This window comes from Diadema antillarum, unplaced genomic scaffold (genome assembly GCF_040938485.1).
Source record: "Diadema antillarum isolate AM-2024a unplaced genomic scaffold, OU_Dant_1.0 seq00001480_RagTag, whole genome shotgun sequence".
In the NCBI taxonomy this organism is placed as follows: Eukaryota; Metazoa; Echinodermata; class Echinoidea; order Diadematoida; family Diadematidae; genus Diadema; species Diadema antillarum.
Window position 1 is genome coordinate 495,119 of NW_027272219.1, and position 6,265 is coordinate 501,383.

Below are 6,265 nucleotides of genomic sequence, written 5' to 3' on the forward strand. Positions count from 1 at the left end.
AAATACACTTCCTGTTCCTTGAGGGCTAGATATACAGAAGCACACACACATAACGCACATACACGCACACACACACATTCAATCTGAAAAAAAAAACTTTTAAAATCTAGCTATGCACATACCTCTCCTTCCTTCTTCACAACGTTAATATAAGGTATATATTGTATAATATTATCATTAGATATACACTACACATGTATATCTATCTTGGGTATGGAATTAGTCATGTGAGCACTTAGGCGCAAACTTAGTCCGGCTTCCAGACCCTCCATTTGTACAGTACTAGTTTGCTGTACAGAATATCGACGTCCTCAACGTCGAAAACTGAAGCAGGTTTCGGGGGATTTGCCCTGAATACGGTGACTTCGTCGCCGCGGTCGGGGCGCATTTTGTAAGAGGAGTCCAGTTAGCAAAGGGTCTGGAAACCAGACTAGCGCAAAGTATGTTTGTTTCGCAAAGCCCCTTCTAGGGCTCACACCTGTAAATAAAATAGAAAGTCCCTGACCGCTTCACAAAATCGTACCAAAGATACTAGAACAAATGAAGAAAACAAATTAATCAAAAATCAGAAATGCAGTTTGGCAAAAAACTGAATAGCTGCAGATATTGAGTATGAATTCCTCTACAAACTGCATTTTAGTTGGAAGGTGAAAGCTTTTATCATGGAATTTGAAGTGACTATATTTGATTGGGTGCATGTACAGAAAGTAGGTGATATTTTTAGTAAAAAGAACTCGTAGTCTGGCTTTGCGAACCCTTGGACAGAGTTTTAGCTGAAGAACCCCCTTGGAAATTTGATGGATGAAAGGGTATATCTCACTTATCCAGGTTTGTGAAGATGAAACACCTCATTTCTCCCAGCTATTTAACAGAATTTTTTTAATTTTGAATTTTAACACACGTCTCTATTGGGAAATATTTGCCCGTGTGAACCCTCTTAGGAAAAGTAGTCTGGGCCTTTGATTTAGTGCAATGTCGCCCTCACGTGAACACATAACGTAAAGATGCTTCATCATGTAATGTAATGTAATTTCGACACAAGAGGAAGCCTGTAAAGTGTTATTGTTTGTTTGTCTGTATTTGCAGTAAGAATCTCCACACACCCACATGTGGAAAATAGTGGAAAAGGCTGGCTCGTTCGAGATATTAGATCATCGTTTACAATCATGCAATGATACTCGATCATAATTGATCTAATAAGCTCGAGATCTGAGAGTCATGTTTAAACTTTGAAAGAAATAAGAAAGCTCATGACTTGTGAATTTTCACACGTTTTTCACTGAACCATGACATCAGTCGCAACCACGTATGCAAATTAGATAACGTGATGATTTTCAAAACTCAAAACTCTCCCGCTTTACTAGACACAGGTTCATGTAATCACATCTCATTTTGATATTTGATTACGACTTGCGTTCCTATTTCTAATTTGCATATGGAGTTGAAATGAATAGGAACAATGGATGTATTTTCATTTCGCTTTTCAGACGTTGATGCCCATTAGTGTGACATAGCACACCAGGGGTGAGTTAACCTCATAGTCTTGTCATGCGATTTACCTGAATTCAGACTTTAGAAAAAGGGAGAAAAGGGAGGCCAGACCCCATATGAAAGAAAAGAAAAAAAAAAGGGGGGGGGGGGTGGCTCCTCTATTAGCTCCATTGTTTGTCAGTGACAAACACTTCTGAACGTAAGCTTTGTGTTGAATATACCGAGCATGACTTCCCTTTTGCTGAGATCTTCTGTTGCGGTTTACGCACTGATTTTGTGTCTTGTGTAACGGCAGCCTGGTGAAAGGGTCTCATGACATCATAGGGAATACCCTCCGAGAAAACGACATTTTTTTTTTTTTTTACTAGGCCCATCCACTCCAGTCTAAGTTTTCATTATTCTTGGCAATCGCCAAAGCGAAGAAAAGTCAGTTTAAAGATTTTTTTTTTTTGTCCAATAAAAAGTTCAGAATTAAGGCGCATATTAGGTTTGCGTGAGCCAACTTTAGGGTATGATTCCTTGAAGATTTCAGAAATAGAAGTAAAATGATTTTTCCCCCGAGACAAGACGCTGAATTAAGACTTTGCATGTCCGCGGAAAGATGATGGAAATATAGAACAGATAATACTATATTGGTCGATTGATTGATTGATTGACTGATTGATTGATTGATTGATTGATTGATTGATTGATTGATTGATTGATTGATTGATTGATTGATTGATTGATTGAATGATTGACTGATTGATGGAGTGAATGAGTGAGTGATTGAGAGAGGGGGATAAAAGGAAAAAAAGAGGTAGAGAGAAATGGGTACAACAAATATTAAGCAGCTTTAGATCTGTGACGCTAAGGTTACGACGCGCTTTTCAGTATTAGGCAAAATTGTTCTGCGCATGTGCAACACAGCTATTCCCATGTTGCGTAACCTCGGAGGAGGCGTGTCATAGCATTAGCGTCATAGATCTAAAGCTGCCTATGGACAGGGACAAAATCAATATTGAATGATTGCACGAGAGACTTCAAAACATTTATGTTGCTGGTAGACCTATGAGATTTCTTTTTTGGTTAAAATGAACAATGCAATCAAACCGTCGCAGCCAACACACGCAGTATGCAAAGAATATGATACACGAGAGCCCGTTGATGCAATTTTCTAAATTTTTACATTTCCCGAGGTTTGTGCAAATCCCGGCTCCACAAGGACATTATCGTATAACCGGCAGTGGAATTTTTCAGACTCCAGTAGCAACTCGGGAACCTACAGTTTTACAAGCTTTAAAGCTTTTATGTAGGCCCCATCATATTTCTTATACTTACTAGTGACATTTTCATACGATGTGACCATGTACATTTGTGTCAAGTATATTTTCTTTTTCTTTTTCTTCTACAATCAAAAGACATGATTATATATATTTTATACTCTTGTTTTGTTGTCAATAATTTTGTAATGTCATCATTGAGAAAATGGAAATATGAAATAAATTTGAACTGAACTGAACTTCATGAGCGGTGGGGAAATCTTCCACGTTAGGAGCCACCCTGTTTCCTTCATGTGTCTTTCGGGTAAAAACTTTTTTGAGGAGATTCCCATCTTAGTGTAGAATTTCCATCTTGGTTCCGGTGCCATCTTGAGACCTTTTGCAGGCATCGTGCTAATTGCATTGCTTCAGCTGTTGATTGGCTCTTAGTTGATCAAGTTCGGGGCCAACTTCACATGAAGTTGCAAATTCCATATTTGTGTTCCCATCTTGTGTCAATTTCGGGACAGTGTGACCCCCACCCCTAGCTGAAATCTGAGTGCTTCCAGGCAGTTTGAGAACTGACTAACCATAGAAGACAAGTTACCAGAGGTAAATGTCTTGCCTGTGGATGAAATTGTATCATTTTGTCTGTTTGTCTGTCTATATGTTTGTTTGTCTTTCTGTCTGTCTAACTGGCTGGATGTGGGTATTATCTGTAATCGACTATCTGTATATATCACGATTACAGCTAGTGAGACTTCCGTTCAGAAGGTAGACAACACCTTCAGGTATGGTTATATGCTAAAATAAAAGACAGTATATATTTTTTCCTTCAACATCCGTGCTATGACGTCACAGAATGCTCCTCACGTACCTTTCTTGAAATTTATCTAATGATAGTATATCCATGTATATTGTTTGGAAATGAAAATAAAAAAGGAATGACTGAATGAATGAATAGATAGTGTTACAATGTCACAGTGTTACAATGACACGCAGCTGACCATAATAAAGTATCGTTTCTGGGACCGATGGGGAGCAATTTTATTTTTTATTTTGGATTGCAAATCAGAACAAAAATCATTTATGGCAATGCCCATAATCACCATCAATTTTCAGAGGAAGATAAACATAATTTACAATGCAGACATAGTAACATTTCAATCATCTTGCATTTCAGACAAGTACTTGCCGCAGAATATCCTGTTAAACCAGGGAGTTAACTGTAACGAGCTTGCTCTATAGTAAATCCTTGGATTAAAAAAAAGAAAGAACAAAGAAGTAAGTAATATTGTCATAGTAACTCTTTGGTTAAACACATACTTTAAACATCTCTTCCTATCGCATAAGTTACAGTATAAGCAATCATACGCGATCATTTATGCACACAGAATGACGTATACAAGAATGAAAGACTCAATACAAAGAAATATATTAACTTGTGCTATTACACATGCAGTGAACAGGGATTGTCAAGGTATAGAAAACATTGCGCAGCAGTACCAGACGCGAAGTCTTTAGTACAACAGGGGCTTGCAAATACATTGTGACCAAATAGTTGCCTCTTTTTGAAATTTTCACACTGCACGGGTGCAACGTACTGTGAGTCAGCCTGCTGGTTAGAGTACATAATACATTGTATTTTTTTTTAAAAGACAGAACACCATGGATATAGGTCTTGCTATATATTCATGCAATTTTCATTCAAAGGAGAAAATACTGGACCCTGAATATTTGCAATTGCAACCAAATACCAAGATCCTCAGACAAGTTGTTAAAGCCCTCTCTGAAAAATCTGTCTATTTCTTTGGTTCGTTTGCTAGAACACAATTATCATCTAAATTTTTACAGCCTGAAAATAAAGCTACAGTATGCTATTTCTGAGGCTTTGACATTTTACTCTAACTGAATGAATATAATATAAGTGCATATTAAATATCAAAGATGACATAAATTTAAAGAGGTGAACCTATTGGAACAAAACGATTCCTATGAGATGTCGTGAAGACTCGCACAGTGGCATTACTGGTAATCTTGTCCACTGAGCTACAACTACTACCGTGGCCTTTGAGAGCATGATACTAACAATATACATGTTCATAGTATGATAATGACCAAGTATGATATCAGTGCTGTTGGTATGGCAGTGATTGTCATTCTCGTTATAGATATCATCATTGTCATTAGTCCGATTATATGATATATACCATCGTGGTGACAGCATGATTTATTAAAAAAAATAATGTCATATCTATCATGGCTAACTTGTTCAGCGTTGGCGCTGCTGATTCAATCTGAGTTGTAATACAATGAATGTTGAACTGTGAAAAATGAAACAAAAAAATATCTAACAGATATATGGAACAGCACATAAAAAACTAACAACATTTTGATGAACCTTAGGTCTATCATTAATTGGACACAATACAATAGGTAAATACAAGAATTTACACACAGCATGTACATGATTCATGTACACATAATTTTATATACATATGCATTCCAATACCGATGATATAATACACATACACACATGTACATAGATATATAACTGAGCTGAAAATTGGTAGAATAGATACGTTTCAGAGCTCTTTTTAAATAAAGAGTTTGTGGATACCGACTACCTTATAATCAAGGCGAAATCATTCCACAGCTTTGATGCAGAAGGCCCTGTCACCAGCTAGAATTGAGATAACTGAGTAGCTGAGTTGAAGGTTGTGATTTTAGGATCTGAGATTTCTGTCGGGGTGTATGCAATTGAGAATTGGGTTATGTACCAAGGGGCCTGATTGTTAAAAGATTCGTATATTCTTCATTATTGCTGCGCCACGCAGGTGCTAATCACTCTGTCTGTGGGAAGGGGGGGGGGGGGGGAGGCGTGTAGAACTCCTTGCCAAAGGATGTAAGCCCCTCGCAGGATTCAAACTCAAGTCTATGGCCTTTAACCACTTAACCACTTTGCTCCAATCTATTTCCGTTGGTCATTCAAATACTAGAATTCGTCGATATTTTTTTCACGCTTAAAATGATATGTATGTTACTTTACTAAGGCACACATTACAATATTGAATTCAGAAGTATTTAAAAAGTCCATTTTTCATCGAGCATCATCTCTCATTTACATAAAAGTATATACAAGTGATTAATAGGAACGACCGAAATCAGATTATTGTTGAGTCCTCTTTTAACCTTCTTTGTAGTCTTCCACGCTCAAAAACTCGAGCGATATAGTTGTATCTCCCCTACTCTTCCACTCAGCGTAAACACAAGCATGGCAAGCATTTGTAGCAAATGCTGTCCAATAAAACTAAAATGGCAATCCTTCATCAATCCGGTTTCCTCTTCAATGATATTACAATCAAATTCAATACTGTTTCTGGCTTTTCTAGTTCTTAATTCACTTTTTATGCCTCCGCAACGAAGTGGCCGGAGGCATTATGTTTTCGGGTCGTCCGTCCGTCCGTCCGTCCGTCCGTCCGTCCGTCCGTCCGTCCGTCCGTCCGTCCGTCCGTCCGTCCGTCCGTCCCGTT